General features: G+C 43.4%; 1 protein-coding gene across 1 annotated transcript in view; it reads right to left on the reverse strand.

Annotated features, from left to right (window-relative positions):
• LOC124777166 overlaps positions 1-13,992 on the reverse strand; it is a 686,524-nt gene that overhangs the window by 363,787 nt on the left and 308,745 nt on the right. The gene's annotated exons all lie outside the window — the stretch shown is intronic.

A 13,992-nucleotide genomic window follows, 5' to 3' on the forward strand; every position in this document is an offset into this window, starting at 1 on the left:
GGAATTTTTTCGTGCCATTCCCTGGGTGATAACAGCAAACTCTCCGGAGAATCTGTGGAACCACCTCGGTTTTTAAGTTTGATAAATAAATTTGCAACTCTTACAGTACAACAACATGGTTTTAGAAAGTCTAAATATACACAGACAGCAATTTTCGAATTCTTAGACTGCATTTCAAAACCCCTTGATCTACATAAATTAGCTGCAGGTATTTTTTTAGATCTGTGAAAAGCCTTTGATGCCCTGGACCATAACATTCCGCTCGAAAAATTAGAAAGACGAGGAGTAAGAGGCGGAGCACATAGCTGGTTGTGTTCATGCCTAAGAAACTGCAGGCAGAAAGTGTCACTTCAACAAAATGAATAAAACATGAAACAACTCATTTCTTTCTAGCGAATTACCAATAAAATATGGTGTACCACAGGGCTCAATCTTAGGCCCATTACTCTTCTTGATTTATGTGGACGACTTAGTTGAATATATGAGTCTCACAAAAACTATCCTGTTTGCCGATGACACCAGCATATTGCTCACTGGATCCAGTCTAGAAACTTCACAGTCCACAGCAGAAAGTTCTATGAAAAGACTTTCTGAGTGGTTCACAAAAAACAAACTCATTATAAATACTGAAAAAACTGTGTGTCGATTTTCATTTAATTCCTCCAACTAATTAAATGTCTATTCAAGCAAAATTAAAAAATTATCCCCTAGAAAATGTAAGTGTCACAAATTTTTTGCGTCTATGGGTTTAGCAAGACTTAATGTGGGACACACACATATAAATAACTTGTCTACAAAACTATCATCTATGTGTGCTATGGCCTAAGAATTTTAAATGCTACAACAAGCAAAACAACACTACTGCAGGCATACTATGCACAGTTCCACTCACTAGTCCGATATGGGATCGTTTTCTGGGGTTACTCAACTCAGAGTGTAAAGGATTTTAGAATGCAAAAAAGAGCTCTAAGAATAATTTGTCGCCTTAAAAAGATGGAGTCCTGTAAATTCCATTTTACTGAGCTTGGTGTTCTAAATGTTCCAAGTTTATTCATTTATGAAACTATCTTGTTCACTAGGGACTACCTCCTGAAAACAAGCAAACTGCTACAGAACAAAAATGTTCACAACTATAGTACTAGAGGGAAATCAAATATACATCAAAAATATCATAGAACAACCACCTATCAGAGAAGCATAATTAACATTGATGTAATACTACACAATAAGATACCAGAGGAAATAAAAAATGCTACTCATCCCATATTTAAAGCTAAACTAAAGGCATTTCTAATAAAGCACTGTTTCTGTTCTGTCAGAGAATTTCTAAATATGTAACAAAATTAATTGTAATACGTACCTATTTTTAATTTGCCTGCTATTTTGCTAATAGTATGTATTATTGTAACTTATCTTTGACCTGTCCAATATCAATTGTACAACTTGTTCTATATGATAAAACTGGGCCAATAAAAAATCAAATCAAGTCAAATCAGCTGGCGCCATGGATTCTCAGGCGAAACCTAGCCAAGCTGGCCACGGCACTGGAGTCTGCATGGCTCCAAATCCCTGTCGGTACCTTCCAGAACCACACTGACTGTCTTCCTGCATGTCTGGTAGTGGTCTGCATTGAAAAGATGGTCACTCAGCCTTGTAACAGGTGGCCATGTTAATGTGACTGCACAGTGTATTTTTCATCACAATATGATCCCTATTTCGGATATACAATGTATTCCCAAAGAAATTACAGCTATGAAGGCCAATCCGTGGAAGGCAGAAGAAGATGAAGAAGAAAATTCTTAGGTAGGGTGCTGCCTTGTGATAAACACACATTCTGCATCCCAACATTCTAATATCGTATTGACAGGTTCAGTAACACTTTCCTAAAAGAAATAAGGAAAGTGTTAGTCTTTTGTATATGTTTTTGGATAGGGTCCGCCTTCAGCAAAACACAATTTTATTTTTTAACCCAAACATGTTTCACTGCAGTTGCAGCCTCTTCAAAGTGCTTTTATTTTATGGCTGTTAAAGATAAAGAATGTTCTTCCATGCTTGTATACATGTAACTATTAGTTTTTAAATCGTAATTACAGATATTTGAAAAAACACATAAAATTATGAATTCATACCTTTTTACCACATGAGGGGATTTTTCTGATGTATTGTGTTTCTACAGTGACTGTTTTTGTTCCACAGTTTGTCATCTGCAACCACTTACACATTACAGTAGATAAATTGTTTAAGCCAAAATTACGATTTGGAAATTGTTATTTCTATGCCTGAAATTATTTAATTCTCTGTGTGTGTGTCTATTTACATTATGTTTCACTTACGTTTTCTTTTTCCTCATCTTCATCACTGTCAAACACTATATATTGAGCTGTCACTGTCACTGTGACTGTTTCACAATTTACCAGCTGTAAAAACAAACATGGTGGACGGTAGAATAGTTGAAGGTGTAAAAACAAGATGGCTGACGGTAGAACAGTTGAAGGCTGAATCTTTCAGAGGTGTCTGCGCATTTTGTGTTTGTGTGTGTGTGTGTGTGTGTGTGTGTGTGTGTGTGTGAGTGAGAGAGAGAGAGAGAGAGAGAGAGAGAGAGAGAGAGAGAGAGAGAGAGTGGCAGAGAGAGAGAAGGTTTGAGTATTTTTTCATTATTATTATTATTATTATTATTATTATTACAAATACTTTTCTGCAGAGTGGGGGGGGGGGGTGAGAGCTCTATAGGATGGTCTTGTCTAATAATTCTTTGAGGGAAGAGAACGGAGTTCCATTGCAGAGAGCTGTGTATTCATTTTTCACTTGTTTTCCTTCCTCTGTGACTTTTTGTATGTGATAATGTTATTCAATTATTAGGTTTTGTGAGGGGGCTGTTGCTGCATTTTAGAATTTTCAAATCAGTATTGATGTTTGTTGAGTTCTGCTTCTTGTCCATAAGGTGTTCAGTAAAAGTGGAATGACAGCTGTTGCTTTTTAATGCTCTTCTGTGTTCTGTGTATCTGGTATAAAGTTTCTTGTTGTTTGCCCTAAATAAACTGATTTGCAGTCCTGACATGTTAGTTGTTAAATACCAGATGTGTTGTGTTTGTCTGTACTTGTGTTGGTTGTCCTTAGTTTTCTCTGTTAGTCTTTTAATTGAATGCATTGACAAATGAAAGGCTCTGCGTCTCGTGGATTCTTAGGCCATATTCAGTTTGTTGAAAGTCCTTTCGTCTCTAAGTATGAAACTACGCAGTTGTCGATTGAAACTGAAACAACATAAAGACGGTATCCAACAAACGTCAAATTGTCATGAAGTGTTCTATATAGCTTGGCTGTTCAGATGATCGTCATTTCAGCGCAGCCGCACATTTTAAGTAGGACTAATGGCTTCTACACTCCTGGAAATTGAAATAAGAACACCGTGAATTCATTGTCCCAGGAAGGGGAAACTTTATTGACACATTCCTGGGGTCAGATACATCACATGATCACACTGACAGAACCACAGGCACATAGTCACAGGCAACAGAGCATGCACAATGTCGGCACTAGTACAGTGTATATCCACCTTTCGCAGCAATGCAGGCTGCTATTCTCCCATGGAGACGATCGTAGAGATGCTGGATGTAGTCCTGTGGAACGGCTTGCCATGCCATTTCCACCTGGCGCCTCAGTTGGACCAGCGTTCGTGCTGGACGTGCAGACCGCGTGAGACGACGCTTCATCCAGTCCCAAACATGCTCAATGGGGGACAGATCCGGAGATCTTGCTGGCCAGGGTAGTTGACTTACACCTTCTAGAGCACGTTGGGTGGCACGGGATACATGCGGACGTGCATTGTCCTGTTGGAACAGCAAGTTCCCTTGCCGGTCTAGGAATGGTAGAACGATGGGTTCGATGACGGTTTGGATGTACCGTGCACTATTCAGTGTCCCCTCGACGATCACCAGTGGTGTACGGCCAGTGTAGGAGATCGCTCCCCACACCATGATGCCGGGTGTTGGCCCTGTGTGCCTCGGTCGTATGCAGTCCTGATTGTGGCGCTCACCTACACGGCGCCAAACACGCATACGACCATCATTGGCACCAAGGCAGAAGCGACTCTCATCGCTGAAGACGACACGTCTCCATTCGTCCCTCCATTCACGCCTGTCGCGACATCACTGGAGGCGGGCTGCACGATGTTGGGGCGTGAGCGGAAGACGGCCTAACGGTGTGCGGGACCGTAGCCCAGCTTCATGGAGACGGTTGCGAATGGTCCTCGCCGATACCCCAGGAGCAACAGTGTCCCTAATTTGCTGGGAAGTGGCGGTGCGGTCCCCTACGGCACTGCGTAGGATCCTACGGTCTTGGCGTGCATCCGTGCGTCGCTGCGGTCCGGTCCCAGGTCGACGGGCACGTGCACCTTCCGCCGACCACTGGCGACAACATCGATGTACTGTGGAGACCTCATGCCCCACGTGTTGAGCAATTCGGCGGTACGTCCACCCGGCCTCCCGCATGCCCACTATACGCCCTCGCTCAAAGTCCGTCAACTGCACATACGGTTCACGTCCACGCTGTCGCGGCATGCTACCAGTGTTAAAGACTGCGATGGAGCTCCGTATGCCACGGCAAACTGGCTGACACTGACGGCGGCGGTGCACAAATGCTGCGCAGCTAGCGCCATTCGACGGCCAACACCGCGGTTCCTGGTGTGTCTGCTGTGCCGTGCGTGTGATCATTGCTTGTACAGCCCTCTCGCAGTGTCCGGAGCAAGTATGGTGGATCTGACACACCGGTGTCAATGTGTTCTTTTTTCCATTTCCAGGAGTGTATATGCTGTATCTACATCTACATCTATACTCCGCATGCCGCCTTACGAGGTGTTTTTGTTTACCACTTATCACTTCCCTCTTACCACGTTTGGTTCGCAGGAACGACTACTTCTGGTTAGTCTCCGCTTGACCTGGAATTTCTCTAATTTTATCTTCACGATCTTTTCGCGAGACATACCTAGGTGGAAGCAATATATTGGATGACCCTTCTAGAATCGTACACCCTCGGAAATTTAACACTAGACCACATAGTGACGCAGAATACCTCTCTTGCAGCGTCTGCCGCTTGTGCTGACTGTTGTTGTTGTTGTTGTGGTCTTCAGTCCTGAGACTGGTTTGATGCAGCTCTCCATGCTACTGTATCCTGTGCAAGCTTTTTCATCTCCCAGTACCTACTGCAACCTAAATCCTTCTGAATCTGCTTAGTGTATTCATCTCTTGGTCTCCCTCTACGATTTTTACCCTTTACGCTGCCCTCCAATACTAAATTGGTGATCCCTTGATGCCTCAGAACATGTCCTACCAACCGATCCCTTCTTGTGGTCAAGTTGTGCCACAAACTTTTCTTCTCCCCAATCCTATTCAATACTTCCTCATTAGTTATGTGATCTACCCATCTAATCTTCAGCATTCTTCTGTAGCACCACATTTCGAAAGCTTCTATTCTCTTCTTGTCTAAACTGTTTATCGTCCACGTTTCACTTCCATACATGGCTACACTCCATACGAATACTTTCAGAAATGACTTCCTGACACTTAAATCAATACTGGATGTTAACAAATTTCTCTTCTTCAGAAACGCTTTCCTTGCCATTGCCAGCCTACATTTTATATCCTCTCTACTTCGACCATCATCAGTTATTTTGCTCCCCAAATAGCAAAACTCCTTTACTACTTTAAGTGTCCCATTACCTAATCTAATTCCCTCTGCATCACCCGACTTAATTAGACTACATTCCATTATCCTTGTTTTGCTTTTGTTGATGTTCATCTTATATCCTCCTTTCAAGACACTGTCCATTCCATTCAACTGTTCTTCCAAGTCCTTTGCTGTCTCTGACAGAATTACAATGTCATCGGCGAACCTCAAAGTTTTTATTTCTTCTCCATGAATTTTAATACCTACTCCGAATTTTTCTTTTGTTTCCTTTACTGCTTGCTCAATATACAGATTGAACAACATCGGGGAGAGGCTACAACCCTGTCTTACTCCCTTCCCAACCACTGCTTCCCTTTCATGTCCCTCAACTCTTATAACTGCCATCTGGTTTCTGTACAAATTGTAAATAGCCTTTCGCTCCCTGTATTTTACCCCTGCCACCTTTAGAATTTGAAAGAGAGTATTCCAGTTAACGTTGTCAAAAGCTTTCTCTAAGTCTACAAATGCTAGAAACGTAGGTTTGAGCATCTCCGATACGCTTTCGTACTTACTAAATGAACCTGTAACTAAAAGTGCTGCTCTTCTTCGGATCTTTATTTCCTCCGTCAATCCTGTTTGGTGTGGATTCCAGACTGACGGGCAATATTCAAGCACTGGTCGAACGAGTGTTTCGTAAGCTACTTCCTTTGTCTGAAAATAGCTTATACAGCGGGTTTTTCATTTAAAAACGCATTTGAATGTCTTTTGATGTGAAGAACTTTTTATGAATAGTGTAAGAAGAAGAAACGTCTACCGGCTCCTGTAGGAATTTGACAGCGGTAGCATCGTCTCCTATCGGGAGTGTGGTTTATCGTTCCGCGATACTGCTGCTAGCGTTGATCGGGGGTCGCACGACTGTCACGTAAATTAGGAATGGATGGGTCCGGAAGGGCCATACTCAGCGCACTTCAGGATTTCGACGGCTCTACGCGACTAGTAGCCGATAGGACAGGCAAATTGTTCGCTCGATCTTTCAAGATCTTACAGCAACTCTATTTAGTGTGAAGATGTATGGATCACCGTGGAATATCAGCGCGGCGACCGATATTACGTCTTCCCTTGACATGGTAGAAGAGAATCGCGCCGACAGTGGAGCGTCGATGGACGCGTGCTTGTTTTGTTTTGTTTTAGGACAAAAAAACAACTTGGGTCATACGCGCCCGTGTCAGAAGTGTGAAACACTAAGACAAAGAGAGGAGTTAAAAAAGACTACACGTTAATCCCAATAGACGGAAGGGAAGACAGCTAAAAACAGGGACGTGGAGAAAAGTCTGTAAAATATGCCATAGAGAAACGGAGGTCCTGAACTAAAAATGCTTGTGCAGGGGCTCCGAGGAGAACGAACGTTGACAGATGACCTTCGTCATCATTATAGGGCCACAGCACACTGCGTCATGGCGTGTGCTACCACTCAATATTCAAGCTCTGTCTACCTCATGTCGCGCTCTGCATACCTACAAAGTTAATCATCTTTTTTTCCCATAATACTGTACATTGTGGTGAAGTAACTCTTGGGATAATGTCTTGTCGTTGCCGAGAGGTTCTAAGCGCTTCAGTCCGGAACCGCGCTGCTGCTGCGGTTGCAGGTTCGAATCCTGCCTCGGGAATGGATGTGTGTGATGTCCTTAAGTTAGTTAGGTTTAAGTAGTTCTAAGTCTAGGGGACTGATGATCTCAGATGTTAAGTCCTATAGTGCTTAGAGCCATTTGAACCATTTTTGAATATCTTGTCGGACCTCCTTCTACCCCGTGTAGTGCAGCAGCCCGACGTGTCATGGACTCAACAAGTCGTTGGAAATCGCCTGCAGAAATATTGAGCCATGCCGCCTCTATAGCCGTCCATAATTGTGGAAGTGTTTCCGGTGCAGGATTTTGTCCATGGACTGACCTCTCAATTACGTCCCATAAATGTTCGATGAGATTCATATTGGGTGATCTGAGTAGCGAGATCATTCGTTCGAATTGTCCGAATGTCCTTCAAACCAATTGCGAACAACTGTGACCCATTGGAATCTTTGTTTCGGAACATGAAATCCTTGAATGGTTGCAGATGGTCTCCAAGTAGCCAAACATAACCATTTTTAGTCAATGATCGGTTCAGTTGGATCAGACGAGTCAGTCAACTCCATGTGAACACAGCCCACGCCATTATTGAGCCATCAGCTGATTTAACAGTGTCTTGTTGGTAACTTCGGTTCATGACTTCGTGGGATCTGCGCCACATTCGAATCCTGCCATCGGCTCTTACCAACTGAAATCGGGACTCATTCGTCCAGGCCACGGTTTTCCTGTCGTCTAGGGTCCAACCGATATGATCACGAGCCCAAGAGAGGCGCTGTAGACGACGTCGTGCTGTTAGCAAAGGTACTCGCGTTGGTCGTCTGCCGCCATTGCCCATTAACACCAAATTTTGCCGCAGCGTACTAATGGATACAATCATCGTACGCCCCAACTTTGATTTCTGCCGTCATTCCACGTAGTGTTGCTTGTCTGTTTTTACTGACAATTCTTCGCAAACGCCGCTGCTCGTGGTCGTTAAGCGAAGGCCGGCGCCCAGTGCGTTATTCGTGGTGAGAGGTAATGCCTGAAATCTGATACTACCGCCACGCTTTTGACACTGTGGATCACAGAATACTGAATTCGCTAACGATTCCCGAAATGGAATGTCCCAAGCCTCTAGCTCCAACTATCATTCCGCGTTCAATGTCTGTTAATTCCCGTCTTGCGACCGTAATCACGTCGGACACCTTTTCCATGAATCACCTGAGAGGAAAGACACCTCTGCCAATGCATTACCGTTTTATACCTTATGTACGCGATACTACCGCCATCTGTATACGTTTATATCGTTGTCCTATAACTTTTGTCAGCTCACTGTATACGCACAAGATGCAAAATTTCGTTATTTGCTATTCTTCCTGGTGTTGTAGTTTAAACGGCAAGCAACGTACATACCTCCTCTTAACTGCCGTTATCACACTGCACTACTTCGACGCGGATCTCAGTAGAAGCAGCAGGTAGCATTCTAAATAATTCTATGATTGATAACAAGTAAATATTGGCTCGGAAAGGGTACCTTATCACAATTGGATAGCCCCTCTGAATGAAGTGGAGCGCCGCTAGGGTACACGAGCAACTTGGTGGGGCAACGCTACGACAGGATGAGTGAACCAGTAATTGGCGGCAGTCACGCTTTAAATTGAAAGGTCGAATCACGATTGTAGGAAACGCTAGCACAGTCAAGGCTGAGATGTCGAGCGGTGTTAGCGTAGGATACTGACAACTGTTGTTTACTAACAGAAATTAACGTGTCTGCCTCCGCTAGCAATGCTTAACGCACATTTCCCAGCCTTGAAACCTCTCGCGCAGTCAGATCTCAGCAGTGCCAAGTGGCGTTAACGAGGCGTGAAAACTCGGCGCAATCAACGCTCGTATAAAACGTATCCAAACGGAAGGTTTCACTGCGGCGGCATCACTTTACGAGTATTTTACAAGTTTATCTTTTTCCTCTACAGTATATGGCGTCCGCAGAGTTTTCAGTGAAAACTGCCGTTAGTTCTAAATTTTCCAAGTCACCGTATGCTCTTAGAAGGCACCAGCAACGACGGCGAGTGTTTGGCGAAGAGAAACGCTGGTCCCTCCGTCCCACTTATTCGAAAGGTTGCGTCTACTATTTCTGCACACCATGTGTGACTCAAAATCCTGATCTGTTATTTATTTGCCACTTTCATGTCGCAGTTACAACACGAATGGGGAGCATATGGGCTTATGAATTCACTGATGAACTATCATATATCTTTCAACAATGCCAATGCTTGCAGATTGGTTTGATATAAAAAAAAGGAAAGGAAAGAAGAAAACTTGAGGTTTAACGTACTATTGCCGTTGAACAGAAGCAGGAAAACAGCCATAGCCTTTTAAAATGGACAGGAATTCGCCTTAAGCGATTTAGGAAAACCACACAAAATCTAAATTTGTATGTCCGGATAGAAAATTGGAACTAAACTGCTTCCAATTCAATTTCAGTATCCCATCCACTTAACCATCGAAGCCTTATTAGTTCTTTTCTGACAAATTTGATGCTGGTATTTTAGACATAAAATGATCCTGAGGTCTTCGTAGATGAATTTATATACGCCGTGCGTGTTAAAGCGCTGCTTCCGAGACGGGAAGATGTGCCGTCCCCGGATCGAATCGGGCCGGCGTATTAACGATGAGGGTTGATGTGCGAGCCAGCCTGGATGTTGTTTTTAGGCGATTTCCCACATCCCACTAGGTGAATATCGGGCTGACATCCGAGTCCCGCCTGATTTACAAGATTCGCAAACATTTAGAAAACTTTCGATTACTTTCGGATGAATAACACTGCATGTTGGCAATTGGGATACACATGTGCCGTCCCAGGTGAAGAGGGGAGGACGGCGGATGGAGGGGGCGGGGGGGGGGGGTGGATGAAGTGGCGAAAGGAGCTGCTCCGGCCACCCCTTAAACTAACCATGCCATGTCAACCACCGCACAGATACAGGACAAAGACACAAGAAAAAGGAAGAAGTAGGTAGATACGAATATCTCAAATCAACAGAATTAAAAGGATAATACAATTACCATTAGGCATAATACCTACATATATATAGACTCATGAGCGATATGTTTTGTTACAGTACAGAGCTTTTACCTTCTAGGTCACGTTGTTGTTGTGGTCTTCAGTCCAGAGACTGGTTTGATGCAGCTCTCCATGCTACTCTATCCTGTGCAAGCTTCTTCATCTCCCAGTACTTACTGCAACCTACATCCTTCCGAATCTGCTTAGTGTATTCATCTCTTGGTCTCCCTCTACGATTTTTACCCTCCACGCTACCCTCCAATACTAAATTGGTGATCCCATGATGCCTCAAAACATGTCCTGCCAACCGATCCCTTCTTCTTCTCAAGTTGTGCCACAAACTTCTCTTCTCCCCAATTCTATGCAGTACCTCCTCATTAGTTATGTGATCTACCCATCTAATCTTCAGCATTCTTCTGTAGCACCACATTTCGAAAGTTTCTATTCTCTTCTTGTCTAAACTATTTATCGTCCACGTTTCACTTCCATACATGGCTACACTCCATACAAATACTTTCAGAAACGACTTCCTGACACTTAAATCTATACTCGATGTTAACAAATTTCTCTTCTTCAGAAACGCTTTCCTTGCCATTGCCAGTCTACATTTTATATCCTCTCTACTTCGACCATCATCAGTTATTTTGCTCCCCAAATAGCAAAACTGCTTTACTACTTTAAGTGTCTCATTTCCTAATCTAATTCCCTCAGCATCACCCGACTTAAATTCCATTATCCTCGTTTTGCTTTTGTTGATGTTCATCTTATATCCTCCTTTCAAGACACTGTCCATGCCGTTCACTGCTCTTCCAAGTTCTTTGCTGTCTCTGACAGAATTAAATTTTCATCGGCGAACCTCGAAGTTTTTATTTCTTCTCCATGGATTTTAATATCTACTCCGAATTTTTCTTTTGTTTCCTTTACTGCTTGCTCAATATACAGATTGAATAACATCGGGGAGAGACTACAACCCTGTCTCACTCCCTTCCCAACCACTACTTCCCTTTCATGTCCCTCGACTCTTATAACTGCCATCTGGTTTCTGTACAAATTGTAAATAGCCTTTCGCTCCCTGTATTTTACCCCTACCACCTTCAGAATTTGAAAGAGAGTATTCTAGTCAACATAGTCAAAAGCTTTCTCTATGTCGACAAATGCTAGGAACGCAGGTTTGCCTTTCCTTAATCTTTCTTCTAAGATAAGTCGTAAGGTCAGTATTGCCTCACGTGTTCCAATATTTCTACGGAATCCAAACTGATCTTCCCCGAGGTCGGCTTCTACCGGTTTTTCCATTCGTCTGTAAAGAATTCGCGTTAGTATTTTGCAGCTGTCACTTATTAAACTGATAGTTCGGTAATTTTCACATCTGTCAACACCTGCTTTCTTTGGGATTGGAGTTATTATATTGTTCTTGAAGTTTGAGGGTATTTCGCCTGTCTCATACATTTTGCTCACCAGATAGAGTTTTGTCAGGACTGGCTCTCCCAAGGCTGTCAGTAGTTCTAATGGAATGTTGTCTACTCCTGGGGCCTTGTTTCGACTCAGGCCTTTCAGTGTTCTAGGTCAGGTAAAGAGTCTAATTCAAGAGACAGATGACACACGTGTGGACACTGTACAGTCCACCGTCGTAAATATGGCTGCATTTTAAGCATCTGCCTTAAAGAAAGAGTACTACACACTGAGGTGACAAAAATCGTGGGATGCGTGCTAATACCGTGTCGGACTTCCTTTTGCCCACATTGGTGCATCAGCTCGACGTGGCATGGACTCAACAAGTCACTGGAAGTCCCCTGCAGAAACATTGAGCCATGCTGCCTCTGTAGCCGTCCATAATTGCGAAAGTGTTCCCGGTGGAGGATTTTGTGCTCCAACTGACATCTCGATTCTCAGATGTTCGATGGGCTTCATGTCGGGCGATTTGGGCGGCCAAATCAAATCATTCGTTCGAGTTGTCCAGAATGTTGTTCAAACCAATCGCAAACAATTTTGGCCTGGTGACGTAGTTGGGAACATGAAGTCCATGAACATGTCCACTTTCACTCAATGAGATAGCCCATTCCATGTAAACACAGCCCACACGATTATGGAGCTACCACCAGCTTGCATAGTGCCTTGTTGACAACGACAACTTGGGTGCATAGCTTCAAGGTGTCTGCTCACATTCGAACCCTACCATCAGCTCTTACCAATTCAAATCTGGACTCATCTGACCAGGCCACGGTTTTCCAGTAGTCTAGGGTCAACCGATATGGTCATAAGCCCAGGAGAAGCGCTGCAGGTGATATCGTGCTGTTAGCAAAGACACTCGCGTCGGTCGTCTGGTGCCATAGCCCATTAACACCAACTATCGCCGCAACGTACTAACGGATACGTTCGTCGTACGTCCCACATTTATTCTGCGGTTATTTCGCGCAGCGTTGCTTGTCTGTTAGCACTGACAACTAACACACAAACGCCGCTGCTCTCGGTCGTTAAGTGAAGGCCGTCGGCCACTGCGCTGTCAGTGGTGAGAGGTAATTCCTGAAATTTTGTGTGCCTCTCTTTACACTGTGGACCTAGGAATACTGAATTTCCTAACGATTTCCAAAATGGAATGTCCCATGCGTCGAGCTCGAACTACCACCCCGCGTTCAAAGTCTGTTCATTGCCGTCGTGCGACCATAGTAACTTCAGAAACCTATTCACATTAATCACCTGAGTTAAGTGACAGTTCCGCCAATGCACCTCGTGTACGCTGTATATGTGCGTATCGCTATCCCATGTCTTTTGTCATCTCAGCGTAAGGTACGTATTTTGTCTGACAAAAGTCACGTTACTCATGGAACGGTTTTGTAATGTTGGTTAACTTTTCGATGACAAAAGAAACTTCAGTCGTCGTAGATTGAGTGACTGATTTATTTCTGATATAAAACTCTAATCTCATGATCAGAGCGATATGTTTGACACATAAAATTGAGCTACTCGAGAATTTGTCACTGAAGATCACTCAGGAGAAATGGCTACACATCTCGGGATTGCTGTAAGCTTCCAACCCCGTCTGCATACTTGAAAAAGTTAATGAACATTCATGAATGAGAGCATCTACACTTAATCTAGAAGAGGTATGGTTTTTATAACTATTCCACAGCTAAGGAGTATACACATGTGCATAGGCAGTTGCGTCAATATGTCGCTGAGAATCGGTGTGTCTCTTGTTCGTGCGTGAAAAAGAAAGTAATTACACGAGTGAAACGAACATGATATTAACCCAACAAACTATATTGCTGTGATTGACGGATGGGGAGGTCTAAGCCTAACCTGTGTCAAACTGAAGACATAATGATCACTGGTTTTTCATCAAAACCAACGAAGCACTAAAGCTCAAAGGATAAAAATATTTTGTGTGGCCACTTCGTGTAAAATCCCGTTTGTTAAATGTTGATACTGTACGTAGCTACACTTAGATCAATATTCGTTCACATATCCCATTCTGCTTTACATGGTTTTTCAAGAAGTTTTGATAGTTATTTAATTGGCATAAAAACACTACGAAAACGGGGAGTACTTTTATAAGTACTAAAAGAAGGCATGAAGTAATCGCCAGATGAACACGCTATAAAATGATTTATCCCTGAGATTCAGTGTATCATCTGAAACCCACACAGGTGGTGTGGGATGGAGAACATATGT

This window comes from Schistocerca piceifrons, chromosome 2 (assembly GCF_021461385.2).
Source record: "Schistocerca piceifrons isolate TAMUIC-IGC-003096 chromosome 2, iqSchPice1.1, whole genome shotgun sequence".
In the NCBI taxonomy this organism is placed as follows: Eukaryota; Metazoa; Arthropoda; class Insecta; order Orthoptera; family Acrididae; genus Schistocerca; species Schistocerca piceifrons.